The sequence below is a fragment of the Miscanthus floridulus genome, chromosome 7, assembly GCF_019320115.1.
Source record: "Miscanthus floridulus cultivar M001 chromosome 7, ASM1932011v1, whole genome shotgun sequence".
Taxonomy (NCBI): Eukaryota; Viridiplantae; Streptophyta; class Magnoliopsida; order Poales; family Poaceae; genus Miscanthus; species Miscanthus floridulus.
The window spans coordinates 22,972,710-22,990,308 of record NC_089586.1 but is presented as its reverse complement, the minus strand read 5'-3'; positions in this window follow the sequence as shown (position 1 = coordinate 22,990,308).

Sequence of the window (17,599 nt, the reverse complement as noted above, 5' to 3'; positions counted from 1 at the left end):
CACGCTAGTTGTAACACATAAATATCGATTATAATGTTTTTTGAAATCTTGTAGATTGCTCTGCATATTTTCCCATTCTCCTAAAGCTAAATCTAATTGTTTAAGGCTTCTAGAGATATCTTGACAAGCCCAAAAAAAATTATTTGGATCCTTCGTATACCAATCTATCTCTGAAATTTTTATCAAATCAAAATGTTTATAAGCTTATAAACATTTGTGTGGTTTAAAAACTATATAAGTATTTACATAATTGTTTTAACTAAAAAAACAAAAGCATTTTAAAACCATTTCACACCAAGGCAGAGAGGCAATTTAAACGTTTCAGGAATTTAACATATAAGATAACTGATTTTAATGTTTTAGAAGTACAATTATGCTACTACAGTTGTTTGTGGAGATAAAATGACCTTTTCACATAGAGGAATGGATTTTTTTTTTGGTGGACTTTAATTTTGAAATGCAATCTGCTAGGCTTCGTATACTGTTTTAGAGTGTATTTTTGTTCTGAAGCGAGTGAGAATGGGATAATTATATTCCATACGGCCTATTCGCTGGTTGGTTTCTGGGCTGGTTTGGACTGACTGGTGCTGGTTTATTGTGAGAGAAAAACACTATTGGATGGCTGATTTGGGCTGGCTGAAACCAACAAGCGAACAGGCTGTTAAGGAATAGAACAATTCCATGTCTATGTTTGGCTAGAAGGATCAAATGGTTCTATTTCTTGGTTTGGTTGGATGGACGGTGAAAAATAAGATGGTAGATTGGTTAGCGATCATCGTGTGACGGCCTACCTAAGAGTCAAACATCTTATCTTCTTCCCTACCAAGGCCCTCTCTCCTTTCACCTCTCTCTATCTCTTTGCCTTGGAGTTGCTACTTACCTAAGCACGGGATAAATCTTTGCATCATTCTCAACTTGTGGTTTACACTTTCAACACCTGCTCTTTACATTCTGCATCTTTGTGCTTGTATAGTTGATTAGCTCTACACTAGTAGAAAACCTAGCTGTAGTCCCGGTTCTCAACCCCCTTTAATCCCGGTTTTGGAACTGGGACTATGCAATCAGGACTAAAGGTCTTGATTTTTAGTCCCGGTTCCTCCAACCGGGAGTAGAGGTGTTTATTGGGTAAAAAAAAGTTGTAGTTGTGGAGATTCGAACATACGACCTTCCACTCCAGCTCTTACATGCGTTACCATCTCACCAACCACCATACATCTAACTTAGATAAGATGCGCTTTCCTTTTAAATTCAGTTTGGAGACACCTTTAGTCCGGGTTTAAGACATAAACCGGGACTAAAGGTACCTTTAGTCCAGGTTCGTGTCTCAAATCGAGACTAAAAGTCACACTTTTAGTCTGAGTTCATGTCTCAAACCGGGACTAAAGATTCTTGCACTGACGTGCCTCTAATACACCTCGGTAACCGTTACAACCGGGACTAAAGGGTAGAGTTAATCCCAGTTTGTATTACAAACCGAGACTAAAGGTCCAGTCCTTCCTTTAGCCACGGTTATAATTTTTAAACCGGGACTAAATACTTTTGGGAAAATGGTGTTCTTGCCCTTATGTAGGAGTCTAATTATGATTTTGCCCTTGTTTTCTCAACTTTATGATTTTGGAGCTATTTTGAATTAATCATCCGTTTGCCCCTGGTTTGGATGCCGTCAGATGGTCATGGAATAAATGAATTAAAAAATTCAAAATCTAAAAAAACAAAGGCGAAAAGACCAAATTGCCCCTTATCCTTATATTCAGCCTCCATAAGGAAACTGTGCCTTTATCACGGGCCGGCTACATCGACCGGGGCGTCGGGGGCATCCGGCGGAGGCGGTGTTGGTAGCGCATGGCGCGCGGTGTGGCAACGGCTCCTGGCGGCGGGGCTCGTCGCACGTGGGGCAGCTCCTCCTCCCTCCTTCCCGCTCCCCCCCGGCGTGGCTCATCCTCCCTCCTTCCCGCTCCCCCCGGCGCATCTCCTCCTCCCTCCACCACACTCCTGGCACCCGCTCGTCCCTGGCAGTTGCCGGCTAGGGTTGCACGAGCTTCCTCCGGCGAGCTCCCCCTCCACGCGAGCGCGAGCTTCCTCCGGCGAGCTCCTCTCCAGGCGGCTTCCTCTGGCGAGCGCTCTCCACCCAGGCGCTGCCACCCTCCTCCAGGCAGCGCCCTCCACCCCAGGCGCCGCCGCCCTCCACCCAGGCGCTGCTCCCCGGGGCCATGAGGTCGGCTGCTCGTTGCCGTCCCCTAGGCCGCCGTAGCCCTCCACCGCCCTGCCTTGGATCTGTCCTAGCCTGGGATCCATGAGGGCCGCCCGTCCTGCTCGCGCTCTCGCCTGGGATCTGAGTGAGAAAGGAGTCCGCGGTGGATGAGCAACTCGGCGACGACGCTTCCTCGCCGACATCCCTAGCTCCGGTGTGTGCTCGATGGACGAGCAGCCTGGCGGTGGTGTCTCCGAGCATCTCGACGGACGAGAAGATCCCCGTGGCTCCCATTCTCCGCCAGCGTGTCCCCGCCGCCGGCTGTCGAGGCCGGCTACGCATCTCCTCCGCCCCTCCTCTCATCCCTGGCCATGGCCCTCCTCTTATCCCCGGCCACCCATGGAGCTCCATCCCCGCCCGCTGTGCAATTCCCGCCGGCGCCGCTGTTTCTTCAGGCTAGCAGAGCAGCCAGCTAACGAGTTCAACAGAGCCTTGTGTTTGATTGGAGTAGCTCTGTTCTTTGCCAAATTTCTCTGAATTTTGCATGTAAAAATTTTAGTCGACCCTAATCAAATTTGTTCTTGATATATAACTCTACCAGTTTGGTTCAAGGGCAGAGATCGAATTCTTGGTATATAACTCTACCAGTTTGGTATATATCTCTGTCGAATGGCGCCGCTCCTCCTTCCTCGTGCTGGTGCTGCCTACGACCCGGAGCCGTCGCCCTCCCACGCCCGCGCACGCGCCGACGGTGAGGAGCCACCACAGGGCTGACCTGTCGGCTCGTGCACGTGGCTACGAGCCTGCTCCGGCGAGCTATGCCCCCTTGCCTTCCCCGCGGCTGTGCCAGTGCCCTGGACCGCCGCCGTTTTTCTTGATGCCGTGGACCGCCGCCGTTGCCAACTTCCCGCCGCCAAGAACCGGCCAACCGAGTTCGCGACGTCGCCCTGGTGCTGTAGAGCCGCCCTGCTCGTGCTTTCGTGGACCGAAGCACGAGATCGAGAGCTGCCCGTGCGCTATCCACACGCCTCCCCTGGCGGCGTTCGCGTCCTCGGCACGGCGCACAGGCGGCCCGGCCCCGCTCCCCGCGCGCCCCATCCCCTTACTCCCAGCGGCCACAACCTGACCCTGCGCCCTAGCGGCTAGGCCCCAGCACCGCATCTTCGGTGGCCGCGCCATGGCCGGACGGTTGACCCCGCACCGCGCGCAACCGAGCCTCGCCCAGACAGGGGCAAAATCACAATTAGGCATAAAAACAAGGGGCAAAATCGCATGGGCATTCATGTCTTTTGTATAAAGTTTAACACCGTTAGGGGTGGATGACGGAGCAGGGGCAAACTGGTGCTTCGTGAATAGCACAGTAGGGGTAAATTCACAAAGTCAAAAAATATGGGCAAAATCATAATTTCGATACAAAACAAGGGTATAAACGCAAGAGCCCCAATACTTTTTGACCATAGGATGAAAGGTCGTTTCTCTACTAGTTTGCTTTAGTATACTTCCTCCATCCCTATTTAAGTGTCGCCATGAGATTCGTACCATTCAGACTTCCTTAAGTTTGACTAAGTTTGTAAAAAATATTAGCAACATTTGTATCTCTATATAAATTTATTAGATTCAATGATTTATCTAATGATACTATCTAACAATCTATCTAATTAGTTTATCTATGTGAGTAGTTATTTTTCTAGCTAGAGTAGTTGTTGGAGTAGCTCGTGTTCCTAGCTTGTTAGTTTTAGCTCTAGTGCATAGCTTATTGCTTTAACCTTTGTCTCTCTAGACCTGTGTATGAGTGCTTGTTGAGCCTGCTAGACTACTAAGCGCAGATAGTGCTTACTGGAGCTCATCTTTGTTACTAATTCTTATGCCTAGTTGTATTTGTACTTTCAAGAAATTTTAATAGGCTATATTCATCCTCTCTCCAGTGATCATCAACCCGTTATTTTACGCACTCACATAGATTGATAAGGGGATTAATGTGGGTTCATCTGAAATAAAAATGGGATTCCCCAAAAAATGATCCGGAGACTCCCGATACGGTTTTCGTAAATACGGAAATAAAATCTTGCAATACAAAAATTGGTGGGACAAAGGTTGAAAATGAAACAGTATGGAATAGAATTTTTCTCTGCTATTTTCATCCTACGTGGAACCGAGGAAGGCATCACCCAGGTTGACTGAGCTGTTGCTCTGCCAGTGCATGCAAGGATTTGTGACGAGGGCTGTAACACCCTAGCGTTAAGCATTGTATTTGACACTTACATTTCATAAGCACAAGCATCATCCAAGCATAAGCACAAGTATTTGACACTCCCGAGCATAGCAGCTACGCGACCTATACTAGCAGGACTCATAGATAGATATATGTACGTAGATGCGCACACACACACACACATATATATATATATATATATATATATATATATATATATATATATATATATATATATATATATATATATATATATATATATATATTCAGTGATCTTTAAAAAATAAAGGTTATGCACTAGGGCTTGCCTTAGGCAGGCGGTGGGTCAACAAAGTCAGCAACAAACGGCTCCGGTGCTTCCTCCTGTACGAGAACCTCCTCCTCATACTCAATAATTTCCTCATAGTCATGTTCGTTTGTAGGCACAAACTCTACCAACTCGTGATCTACATTTATGAAATAATGATGCAACACTTAGTAATACGGTAACAACAACTCTTAAAATACGAATACACCTATCAAGCTACTAAGCTAGTTCTACCGGCTAAGGTGCTAAATTACCTATTGTTATCACTAACAAGTATGAAACATGACATGTACAATCTTAGCAACTAAAGGTATTCTTACTCTTAATACCGATTTACTCTATATATGATAAAATGAGGAGTACTAGCTACTCTATTTATCAACCTACTCTAGGGATACAAAAATTAAAGTGAGTGCATAATAATCTAATGAACCTACTATAAAAATTTCATGGCTAAAACTATCACCAAATTGCCACAAAAATTCCTACATATATTAAGCTAATTAATACTAGGCTTTCTAAATTAAATTTATGAATCCATAATTATCATAGCTAACTGTAAACTAACAACAACAACAGATAAATAGCATTTTTGTGAATCTAACAAATTTTATTTCGCTATTTTTAGACATCTATAGAATTTACTATAATTTTTCAAAGTTCAGCTCAAAACTAAACTGAATAAACGTTTATTACTTCACCGAAAAAAAGGAAAACCAAACTCTACCGCGTGGCCCACAAACAAGCAACGCAACCCACTCCCGCATCATGTCCGTATGCATGTGACCCACCAGCGTGGCCCGCGTAGACGCGGCCTAGCGACGTGACGACGGCCCGCGACGGAGAGGCCCGTGCACGCTGGTATATTTGCTAAAACACCCTTTCTCTAATAGCGAATCCAACCAAGGTCCACAACACTATTCCATCAGTCAACTATCTTATAATTCAGCCCCTCCCCTTTCCATCTTAACCATGGCCATACCCTAGGGCCCCCCACACGTGCACCGACACAGCGGCGCTGGCACCGGGTGGTTACGCCGGCTAGACCAGCCCTTCCCCGCCCTATCTATGGAGTCGATACCTACCTAGGCATGAACACAAAGCACTAGGCGAAGAAAGCGCGAGCCAGGATGCCATAGTAAAGCTGATCCACGGGGGCGGAGCTTCTACACTAAAAACGGCGACATTCTAGTGAGCTACAACAACACCAGAGAAGTTGGGGTAGTGAGTGAGCTCAAGGAACTCACCACGGACACAGAAGAGGTGGTGGTTTGGCTGGAGGTGGCCCGAGCCGAGCTGGCCACGTGCGTGCAGACGGTGTGGTGGTGCCCCACGATGGCAAGACCGTGTTAGAGGTGGCTCGGAGGTGGTAGTGATTAGGCAAAGCTACGTAGGGTGATGAGTAGGTGGAGGTGAAGCTATTAGTGCAATAGAACAAACACGAGTAGCTTAGAAGAGGGTGCCTTCCACTGACGCATGCCGACACGTCTTATTGACCCCATGGGAAGGAAACTCCAAATTGGAGCATGGCACGGCAAGACTCACTGCAATCAGGGGTTGGGTGGCTGGCTGACTACATGACAAAGCAGCAGGTAAGGTTAATTGGACCGAGGTGACTCCTCTAAGGCGAATTGATGGCACTGGTCCAACGACCATGGTGATAGAGGAAACAGGGGATGGGCCAGCATGGCTTGGCTCGATGTTGCCATGGTGGGACATGGCAGTCAACTTGGTTCACAACATGCACATGCGATGGAGACGCAGCACGACGCGACGGCAAGCATCAGCGGCATCGCGTGATAGTAGCCCGGACTGGCCAAGCCACATGCCAGCTAAGGACGGCCACACACGCATGGTCCCATGTAGGCAAGCATGAGGCAGCAGAGTGGCTAGGCAGTCGCGACGGCGGTGGCAGAGCAGCTAGGTTCGCCGGGCGTGGTGTGCACGAGCGTGCCAGCGGGAGGACTGACCAGCGCGGTGGCACATGTGTGGGAGTGTGTGTCGGTCGGCCAGCATGGCAACGCTGAGTGCTGGGCATGGTGACCGCGCCCAAACGCTACAACCGTCTAGAACACGTCATGCACACTTTTTAAAGCGTCCCAAAAATCCATCTTAATGATCCAGTTGCTAAACCACCTATTTTACGCTCGAGATGGTATATCAAGGTACTAAAACCAACCATGAAATTACACTACTTCTTAATCCAATTTGCCTACAAAAATTCCCAAACTTAGTCTCGTCAACCCATTTTCTAACTTAAGAAATTTTACTACATCTTGATTGGTTTCGAGTCGAATGCTATTTCCAAACTATTAAGTAAGCTAGCTAGTGAATCATGTTCTCGCCCGTGAGCATTTCACCACCACCTATGAAGCTTACTCTACAAACTTTATTAAAGTGCTAGATGCGCGTTCTATAGCATTTTCATTCAATAAAAATTCGTTTAGAACTCTAAGCGATATAACGCGACATGAAATATAACATTCATTTCGTGTTTTTGATGAACGTTTTGAGTCATATTAATTGATTTACACACTATAATTCATACACTATCACATAAACATGATGCACTTGCAGTGTTTTAACAAAAGATTGTATAATGTAACACCGAAGGTGTTACAAATCTACTCCCCTAAAATAAAATCTTGACCCGAGATTTCATATGCCTAGTGTGGGAAGGAGATAGGAAATAAATTTCAATGTAACAACTACCTATCAGAACCAGAGAGAAGGTGGGGGTAATGCTTCAATATATAGCTCTCTTGTTCCCACGTGGCCTCATCCTCTGAGTGGTTCTGCCACTGCACCTTGTAGAACTTCACCACATTGTTGCTTGTCACTCTTTCCTTTTTGTCCAGGATTTTGATAGGGTGCTCAATATACATCAAGTCCAGCTAGAGGGGAAGCCCTTCAATTTCCATAGCTTTATCAGGCACTCACAAACATTTCTTCAACTGAGATATGTGGAACACATCATGTACCGCTGATAAAATATTAGAAAGCTAGAGACGATAAGCAACTAGGCCACACTGCTTCAAAATTGGTAAGGACCCACGTATTGAGGAGCTAGCTTGCCATAGACACCAAACCGATGCACCTCTCTCATAGAAGACACCATGAGGTACACATAATCCCCAACTGCAAACTGCAAAGGCCTTCTTCGCTTGTCCGCATAAGCTTTATGTCGGCTCTGAGCTGCCTTCAAGTGCGTCTGAATAATGCTCACTTGCTCTCGAGCCTCTTTGATGAAATCAGGCCCAAAATATCCACGGTCTCCTACTTCAACCCAATTAGTTGGTGTCCTACATTTTTTTCCATACAGAGCTTCAAATGGCGCCATACGAGTGCTCTCTTGATAGCTATTATTGTAGGAAAACTCAGCTAAGTTCAAGCATCTGTCCCACTTCTCTAGAAAACAAATGGCATAAGCTCTCAACATATCGTCCAGTACCTGGTTTACCCTTTCTATTTGGCCATCAGTCTAGGGGCGATAGGCTGAACTGTGGAGGAGACTAGTACTAAGACACTCCTGGAGTTGCTCCTAGAAATGAGAGATAAAAACTGACCCTCTATCAGAAACAATAGTAAGGGGGACTCCGTGCAGGGTCACAATCCGATCCAAATACAACTCGGCATACTTTCTGGTAGAATATGTGGAATTCACTGGAAGAAAATGAGCTGACTTGGTAAGGACGATCCACAATGACCCAAATAGAGTTATAGCCCTTGGATGTGCGGGGTAAACCCACAATGAAATCCATAGAAATATCTTCCTATTTCCACACAGGAATAGGCAAGGGCTGTAAATATCTTGGAGTACACATGTGGCCGGCCTTAACTCTCCCATAAGTGTCGCACTCCGCGATGTACTGGGTGATGTCCTGCTTTATGTTGGACCACCAATACAAGTGGCGTAAATCATGGTACATCTTGTTACTGCCAGGATGGATAGACAGCTTGGAATGGTGAGCTTCATTCAAAATCTTCCTTCTTAGCTCCTCATTCGATGGAACCACCAATCTATCCTTGTACCTCACTACATCTTGCTCATCAATAGTAAAGTGAGGGCCATGCCCTTCGGCAATCAATTTCTTGATGTGAGGAATTTCTAAAGTATCTTGCCTTTGCTCCATAATAATCTGCTCAAGTAATTCTAAGACTAAGGCAATGTGAGCTAGTACCTCAGCATGGTTGAGAGACAAAGGTGCTTCCTCAACCTAATGTGACTTTTGGTTCAAAACATCCACTACTACATTAACCTTTCTAGGGTGATAATGTACCCCCAAGTTATAATCCTTGATCAATTTCAACCATCTCCTTTGCCTCATATTTAACTCAAACTGAGTACAAATATATTTGAGGCTCTTATGATCTATAAAAATATGTACTTTGTTGCCCAACAAGTAATGCCTCCAAACTTTTAGAGCGTGGACCACAACAGCTAGCTCTAAATCATGGGTGGGGTAGTTCACTTTATGCTTTTTTAGTTGGCGCAAAGCATAAGCTATCACACGCCCATTATGCATAAGCTCACATCCCAATCCCATCTTTGAGGCATCACAATATACATCAAAAGGTCTATCAATATCTGGTTGGGCCAAGACAGGAGCAATGGTCAAAAATTTCTTCAAAGCTTGAAAGGCTTCTTTAGAGGCTGAGCTCCAATCAAACTTGGCTTCTTTTTAGAGGAGCTTGGTCATCGACTGAGCTATCTTGGAGAAATCCGGGATAAAATGCTGATAGTACTCAGCTAGCCCAAGGAACTGACAAATCTGGTGCACTAACTTGGGAGACTTCCAATTTAGCACATCTTGCACCTTGCTGGGGTCTACAGAAATACCACCAGGTGTCAAAACATGCCCCAAAAACTGCACTCAATCTAACCAGAATTCACACTTGCTGAATTTAGCATACAGCTTGTGTTCCCTCAATCGAGCCAGTACTATCCAAAGGTGTTGGGCATGTTCTTCCTTGTTCTTGGAATATATCAGGATATTATCAATGAATACAACTATAAACTTGTCTAACTCCAGCATAAAGACTGAGTTCATCAGGTACATGAAGAATGCAGGAGCGTTGGTGAAACCAAAAGACATGACTAGGTATTCATACAACCCATACCTAGTAGAAAAAGTTGTCTTTGGTATATCTTGTGGTCTAATCTTGATTTGATGATAGCCTGAATGGAGATCAATCTTGGAGAATACCTTGGCACCAGCTAGTTGATCGAATAAAGTATCAATACGAGGTAAAGGATACTTATTCTTAATGGTTACCATGTTGAGAGGGCGGTAATCCACACACATCCATAGATTGCTATTCTTCTTCTTCACAAAATGGCTGGACAACCCCATGGTGAAGAGCTTGGACGGATGAAGCCCCTTTCCAACAACTCTTCCAACTGCTTTTTCATTTCAACCAATTCCTTTAGGGCCATGTGGTACAGGACATCCAGAGATAGGAGCGGTACCAGGCTCTAGCTCAATGGAGAACTCCACCTCTTTGTCCAATGGCAACCTAGGTAGATCTTCAGGAAAAATATCCAGGAACTCACATACTACTGGAATAGAGGCAAGATCAGGAGAAGCTTTCGCATGAGTAGCAATAGGTAAGACTGGATCTAAGGGTACAAGAAGAGGCATCCTATCCTTAGAAGAAGGAAGCTGTAACTCGACAACTCTCTGCTTTAGATTCAAGACTGCCCCATATACCTATAACCAGTTCATTCCTAGAATTGCATCAATGCCTTGCCTAGGTAGTATCATGAACTAGAGACGGTAAGTGTGAGTGGCTAATACTAAGCTCACTATGTCCGTCCGAGTGTTAACGCACATCTACACACTTGGAGTACTGATTCTATAGGCAAATGGTATAGCCATACGAGGTATATTGTGCCGGTGTGCAAATCCCATGCTCATGAATGAATGTGATACACCAGAATCAAACAACACATAAGCTAGATGAGAATCAATGATGAACATACCAGCCATCACCGGTTCATTTTACAATATTACCCCAGCCTTTGTGAAATTAACCTGTCCAAATCGACTGACTGGCACTTTCTTCTTGATCACTGTCTGCTTGATTAGCCTAAAGTTAGCTGATGGCTGAGGAGACTGGGCTGGCTGGTTTTGCGGGCACTCTTGGGCATAGTGGCCTTCCTTGCCACATTTGAAACAAGCACTAGGCTTGTTCCCCAGTCTTTGACTAGGTGGGACCTGCTGTCCCTAAGGCTGTTGATGTTGCACCAGCTGAGTGGGTGCACGATACTGAGTGGAAGGAGCCTAAAAAGTTTGCTGAGGCTATCGAAACGAATGCCCGCCTAAGGACTAATAGGGCACTCGCTTGACAACCTGTACTTTCTAGGCATGGGGGTGACTAGAAGACCTAGTAGCCACCTACTTGCGCTTCCATTCTGCATGCGAGTCACGCTGCAATCCCTCCATGGCGATAGCAGCATTCATCATCGCCCCAAAGGTCTAATAGTTCCTAGTATATAACTCCTTCTATAGGATGCAAGAGAGGCCATGATAGAAGCGGCTCCTCTTCTTCTCATATGTATCCACATAAGTCCTAGCATACTACGACAAGTGATTGAACTTGTTGACGTAGTACATCACAGACATACTCCCTTGTCATAGATCTAGAAACTCCATCAGCTTCCTGTTGAGAACTCCAATAGGGATATAATATTCTCTAAAGGCTACGATGAACTCCTGCTAGGTCACCCAATGATCCGCCTGTTGCATGGCATTGACTGTATCCCACCATGCACTTGCGGACCCCCAACAACTATTGCACTGCGAAGCGCACCTTCTGCTCATTAGTCATGGTGAGCAACAGAAACTTTTGCTCTAGAATGCGAAGCCGATGCTCTATATCTAGGGGCTCTGTTGTCAGCGCCTTCGGGTGCACTGGACCGGGTGCACCTAGCTGCTGGGCCCGATTTGAAATTTGATTTTCTTTATTTATTTTCACAGATTGGAATGCAAACTTCAAAAATTTATATCTTGAGCTAGGAGTATCCAAATGAGGTGATCTAAATATTATTGGATTCATCATGAAGTGTACTATTTGATAAAAATATGAAACCCACTATTTGATGATATTTTTCTAGGACAATTAAATTAAGCTAGATGAGTGCTTTTAAATTTGTTTCTATCTTGTAAAATGCATAACTTGAGCTATAGAAGTGCAAAAATTGTGATTCCAATTTTGCTAGGTATTGTGTTGACATGCTCTAGCTAGGAAAAATACTAAACCTATAGTAGGTATAATTGGAATATGGTCTTCCTATTTAATCTTAAATAATTGCTAGTTTCTAGAGAAAATAATTGGAGTAAAAATATATAACATATGATCATGCAAATTTTATACGGTGTTCTTATGCTAGGATGAAAGTAAGAAAAATATTAAATTTATTTTTTGACAATTTTCACTAGGCTAAACTATTTTTGCTATAATAAGCCTATGTAACTTGTCATTTTTGTAGAGGTTGCTATACTTATCCAAATTGCATGAAATTTGTACAATGGATTATTGGGGTCATATGTAAGCTAATGTAATTTTCTAAGAATTTATTTAGTAATAGAAATAATTATCCTTTAAATCACCTTACTATATAAGGATATTAATAAATTCACATAAGTAAATTAGTTGGGCTTAACCATGATGCTTTCTATGGTGCTTGTGATGCATATGATCTATTGATATTAGTAGTTGTGCTTAGAAGTAATTGGTGATAGGCAGCTAGATAATTATTCCTTATAATTCAACTAAATGGCTGCATGAGTAGTTTCTGTTGTGTTGATAAATTCATGATGATAATGATCTTTTCTGTGAAACTTGTCAATAACAAAGTTTTATATAACTTAGTCATATTGCTTGATATAAAATTTCATAGTCATAGGCCTAATGGTTTAAGAGTTATAGTTGTTAGAAGTCTGCTATCAGAATTACTTATCCTCTGGATAGATCTAGAAGATTGAATTGTTTGACCTAGATAGCTATTGAATCACCTTAAGATGATTAAAGGAAAGTTGTAGGCAATTTTATAAGCTTTCCATAAAGTCCAATATCATGTTATTTGGGTGTATAAAACTCTAGTTATGGTCAAAACAAGTAGTTGTTATCTTGAAGTCTAGAAAATGCTTTAAATGGATGTTTGTTTAGTTACTAGAGAGGAGATATGCACCTACTGAGTAAAAAAAATTACCTTGTTATCACTTTAATACATTGCTGTTAAGGACACTTATGAGTAAGCATTTTATCATATCATATCATCCATGCTAGTATCTATGCCTCCATGATATCTTATTTTATGCTCATACATATAGGATCGCCCGAAGAAGTAACCCTACTAGAATTCGAAGAATAGGCAGAGGACAATCAAGAGACATCCCAACCCATAGCTCCCAAAGGAAAGGAGCTAGCCACTGACGAACTTCCAGAGTGCCCTGACCACCGACCCACTTCCTTTCTGAAAGGCAAGCCTCGGAGCATTTTAAGCCTCCTATATTTTATAAAATATCACTTGAGTCCTTTATGTTTGATGCATTAGGTTATAAGATTTGATTTGGAAACACTTGATGCATAGAACTACCTTATCTAGAAATATACTTTAAATCCTATGTAGGTCTAGAATCAAATATATGCTTAGCCATGCTTAGACCGATAGAAGTCATGTGATTTCCTGTCACCTGCGAGATATAGGTGGATACCAGAGCATGGTTGGCTATATTTGCTAACGTGAAAAAGAACCATGGGATAATGTAACTAGAGGTCGGGCGGAGTCTATGTGTAGGTTGACTCATATGATTCCATCTGTACCGATTAAGGACTGCATCGTTGGAGCCCCTCTTATCATTTTGAACGCATGCCTCCCACTTAGCTAGCTAGATAACTCATTCCGACCGCGAAGTAGTGTAGCTCAACTCAGGCTGAGGATTGTTTTGTCAAAGTGCACATTCTAGATGGTAGTAAGAATGTGCGGGGAGCTAGACATGAGCCCTAGGATAGGGTAGTCTTGATCATCCTAGCAGCTGGTTGTCCCTGGTTGTGCGGCGCTGATCGAACCCGCAAAATGTGGACCTGAGTTGTACCAAAGGTGACCTAAGGCTACCATGGCTAGTAGACCTAGGTTTGTGTTAGGAATACTGCCTAGTTGATTGCAATCGATTTGAATCACCGTCTCTCCCAGATAGTGAGAAACTTGGCAGAGCTCCTTCATCATAGTAATTGGACTATGGAATCTGATGGTTATGATAAACATGGAAAATATTACACCGGCTATAGTTACTATTGTTATGCTACTAAATGATATACCAGATGTTTGGCATAGGTTAGTTGCTAATCTAGAGATGAATAGCTATAATTAACTTGATGACCAAATTATAAAATGTATAGCTTAATTAGTGGTTTTTATGCAAAATGGTGTCAAGCTAGCTCTACTTATAAAACCTTGCATGATCCTTGGAATCACTTTATTTTTGGTTTATGACAGGTAAGTCTAGGTGAGTACCTTCTCATACTCAGGGTTTATTTTCCCATTTATTGCAGATAACATAGTATATTATAGATATTGTAAGAACTGCTTCTGTCCTACAATGGACAAGGAGTAGGCCCTAGGTAAGGTACTTCTATTTATATATCTAATCTATGATGCTTTTGTGTGTTGTGATCACAGACTGGCAAGTATTTAAACAATAATGTGAGATGTTGGTTTAAAAACTACTTTGCTTCCACTGCTACTTTATTTGAACTTGGTTTGTAATAACTTTAATCGCACTCTGATGTATGGTAATGTATTTGTGAACTCTATGTAACATGTGGCATGTATGTTAAATCATGTACGATCTTGGTTGTATGTTGGTGATGAATCAAGACCCTTCATGGTACTCGACGGACTACCAGATTTATATGGGCTCAAGTATAAAGTGTGACTGCTTGCGGGCTACTATTGTACTTATGCTCTTATAAATTAGATGGCTTTGTCATAGCTGGTATCAGAGCAAGATTTAGCATTAATTGCCACATGTGTATTTAAAACAAAGGTTTTTATTTTTCAAAACCAGTTTTTGATAACTTATAGCTATATATAGGTGTTTAAATCTGAAGTTTAAATCTAAAGTGTGCCAGTGATCACTTCCCTTATGCCCAGTTAATTATTTTAGGTGGCTAATAAGTACTAACATGTTGGTTTTTATTTTCGTCGTCCGTACGACGTGCTATTGTATGGATACCATTCACTTGAGTGGTAATGTATGGATCAAATGCCTCTATGCCCAAGGTAAGATGATGAGTGGTATGACCGCAAGATGTGAGCATGCGGTCTAAGGGGAGAGGTAGCTTTGATACTAAAGAATATATATATGTCTCATATATATATACTAAGGTATTTAATTGTAGGTTAGCTTTGATATGGCTATATATGCATAATTATTTGTATATATGGGCGTATTTACTTTCAGGTAGCTTTGATACGAAAGTATATATATATGGGTATATATATATGAAAGTATTTAGTATTCAACCAAGAGCCCAGATTTTCATTTCTGTATTTATATAATTGTGGGGTTGAGCTGAAATGAAACTCTTGTGCAGGTACGCTAACAATGAAACATGTAGCCTAACTAGTTATATTATAATATGAGAGAACGTATGTATGCCACCGTGTATGTCGCTAGAGGTTTCAATTTTTCCTAAGTTTGTGAGGACGTATGAAACGTGCATGCATCATGATGAATCATTTATTACATACTTGCATTGTTCCTCCCCTTATAAGTTTTTTATTCGGTTAAGTAACTCTTTTCTATTATAACGTTGTTCTCATGAGAGTTGCACCATTTTGCTACAGATGGCAGCCTATTACCCACTGGAAGGGAATGAGGCATTCTTGGGTATCTTTGGCACACCTGCCTTGCTCTGGAGAGTGTTGTATTTTGTGGGGTACATAGAGCCGCTGTAATACTTTTGGACATAGAGGCATGTGTAGGAGGAACCATGGTTTGAGGTGCAAGTATCCATCCTAGCTTGTGCACGGGCACCACAGTATCAGGGCTGGAAAGCGAAGTCTGAGGGAAGAACCCCTTGGGAAGGCGCTCAAGTGCCAGCCTTTGAGATCTTGAACTCACTTTGTCAGCAGCATGGTGATTCACTCACCAACAGTGCAGTGGGAAGCTATTCCTCAGGTGGATCCAGCTATGGCAGTTTGGAGGCAGCATGACCGTGTTTCTATGGTGTGGGACCATGACGAGCAGGCACAAAGCTCGAGTTCTACTATGAGTGCTATGTTCGCTGTCCTGTAGATGTTTTATGCCCAAGAAGACGCCTACTATTTCTAGAAGAGTCTTACAACATCTGTGTGAACAAGCTCATGGAAGCTATGGAAGTACAGCAAAGGCTAAAGAAGCATGTGCGTAAGCATAAGAAGACAACGAGGGAAGCTCTTTGGGACACTGATGATGCTCATACAGCGTTGGAAGCCCTCTAGACTTAGATGGAGAATGTTGTTGTAGATAGGAACGTAGCACAGGCAGAGACACGGGCTGCTCATGCTGAGAGGGTGTAGGCCATCCAGCAGAGGGATGAGGCCTATAGTCTTATAGAGGCTAGAGAGGAGGCTAGGACTAGGACTATGATTCTAGCTGAGCGGCTAGAGAATGACTATCGTCGGAGGGAGGCGGAGTACCGACGTCAAATTCAAGAGCATCAGAACACCATTGTGGAGCTTCAGCATGATGTTCATCGCCTCAACAACATCATTAATCCTATTTCTCCCCCAGTAGCCACAGCGAAAGAAGATCCAAATGTATTGGTTGCCGATGATGATGGCATGGAGGATGTCATGGAGGAGTCTGAGGAGGAGGTCGAGCCCTAGGAGGACGACCATGGTGATTATATGTCCGGTGTTGACAGTGACCACATTAAGCCCTGACTCAGCTATAGTGATTAGCTAGATGCGCTAGTTCCATATCTTTTTTGATCTTATATGTAATGGACATGTAGCTTAATTTTTTATCTTCAAATGTATCGTTGATGTAACATTAGAACCTTGCATGTTGGTCCACTATGGGTCAAACTCTAATGAAATTCCAGTTTCATTTTGCTAGTAAAATGTGACATGCATGCGAACGTATTGCAAGTACGATAAGTGATCAAATTGGTGATGTCATATTGTGAGAATGAATTATTGTGCCTCTGTTTTATTGTATGAATTTATATTCTCTCTAGTAAATTTAGTTTGGCATGATTACATCATTCTTCTACAATTTCTGGACATCAGCCAATAATCTCTTATTGTTGCAATTTTGCAGATGACTCGCACTCGCACTGGGGTAGGTACCAGCCAAGGTGGCAATGAGGGTGACCTACCACCACCACCGCCACCCTCTATGAATGAGTTTTTCGCGCAATTTTTGGGGAATCAGCGAGCAATGGAAGAAACACTGGGCCTCATTGTGTAGAATACTGGCCATGCCCGCCAGTAAATTTAGGGGCCAGAACCTAATCAATACAGTACATTCAAGGATTTTCTAGAGACTAAGCCTCCTATCTTTAAAGATGTAGAAGAACCACTCCAATCGGATGAATGGTTAAACACTATCGAGCAAAAATTCTGCCTGTTGAGGGTCACTGAGCAGATGAAGGCAGAATATGCATCCCATCAATTGCAGGGACTGGTAGGGATTTGGTGGACCCATTATCTGTCTACCTTACCAGTGGGTGCAAATGTCACCTAGGAACAATTCAAGATAGCCTTTAGGGGGCATCATATACCCCCGGGGCTAATGCGAATGAAGGCCGTTGAGTTTATCAAACTGACATAGGGGACAAAGACTCTCACCGAGTATATGCATACATTCAACAACTTGTCCAGATATGCACCAGC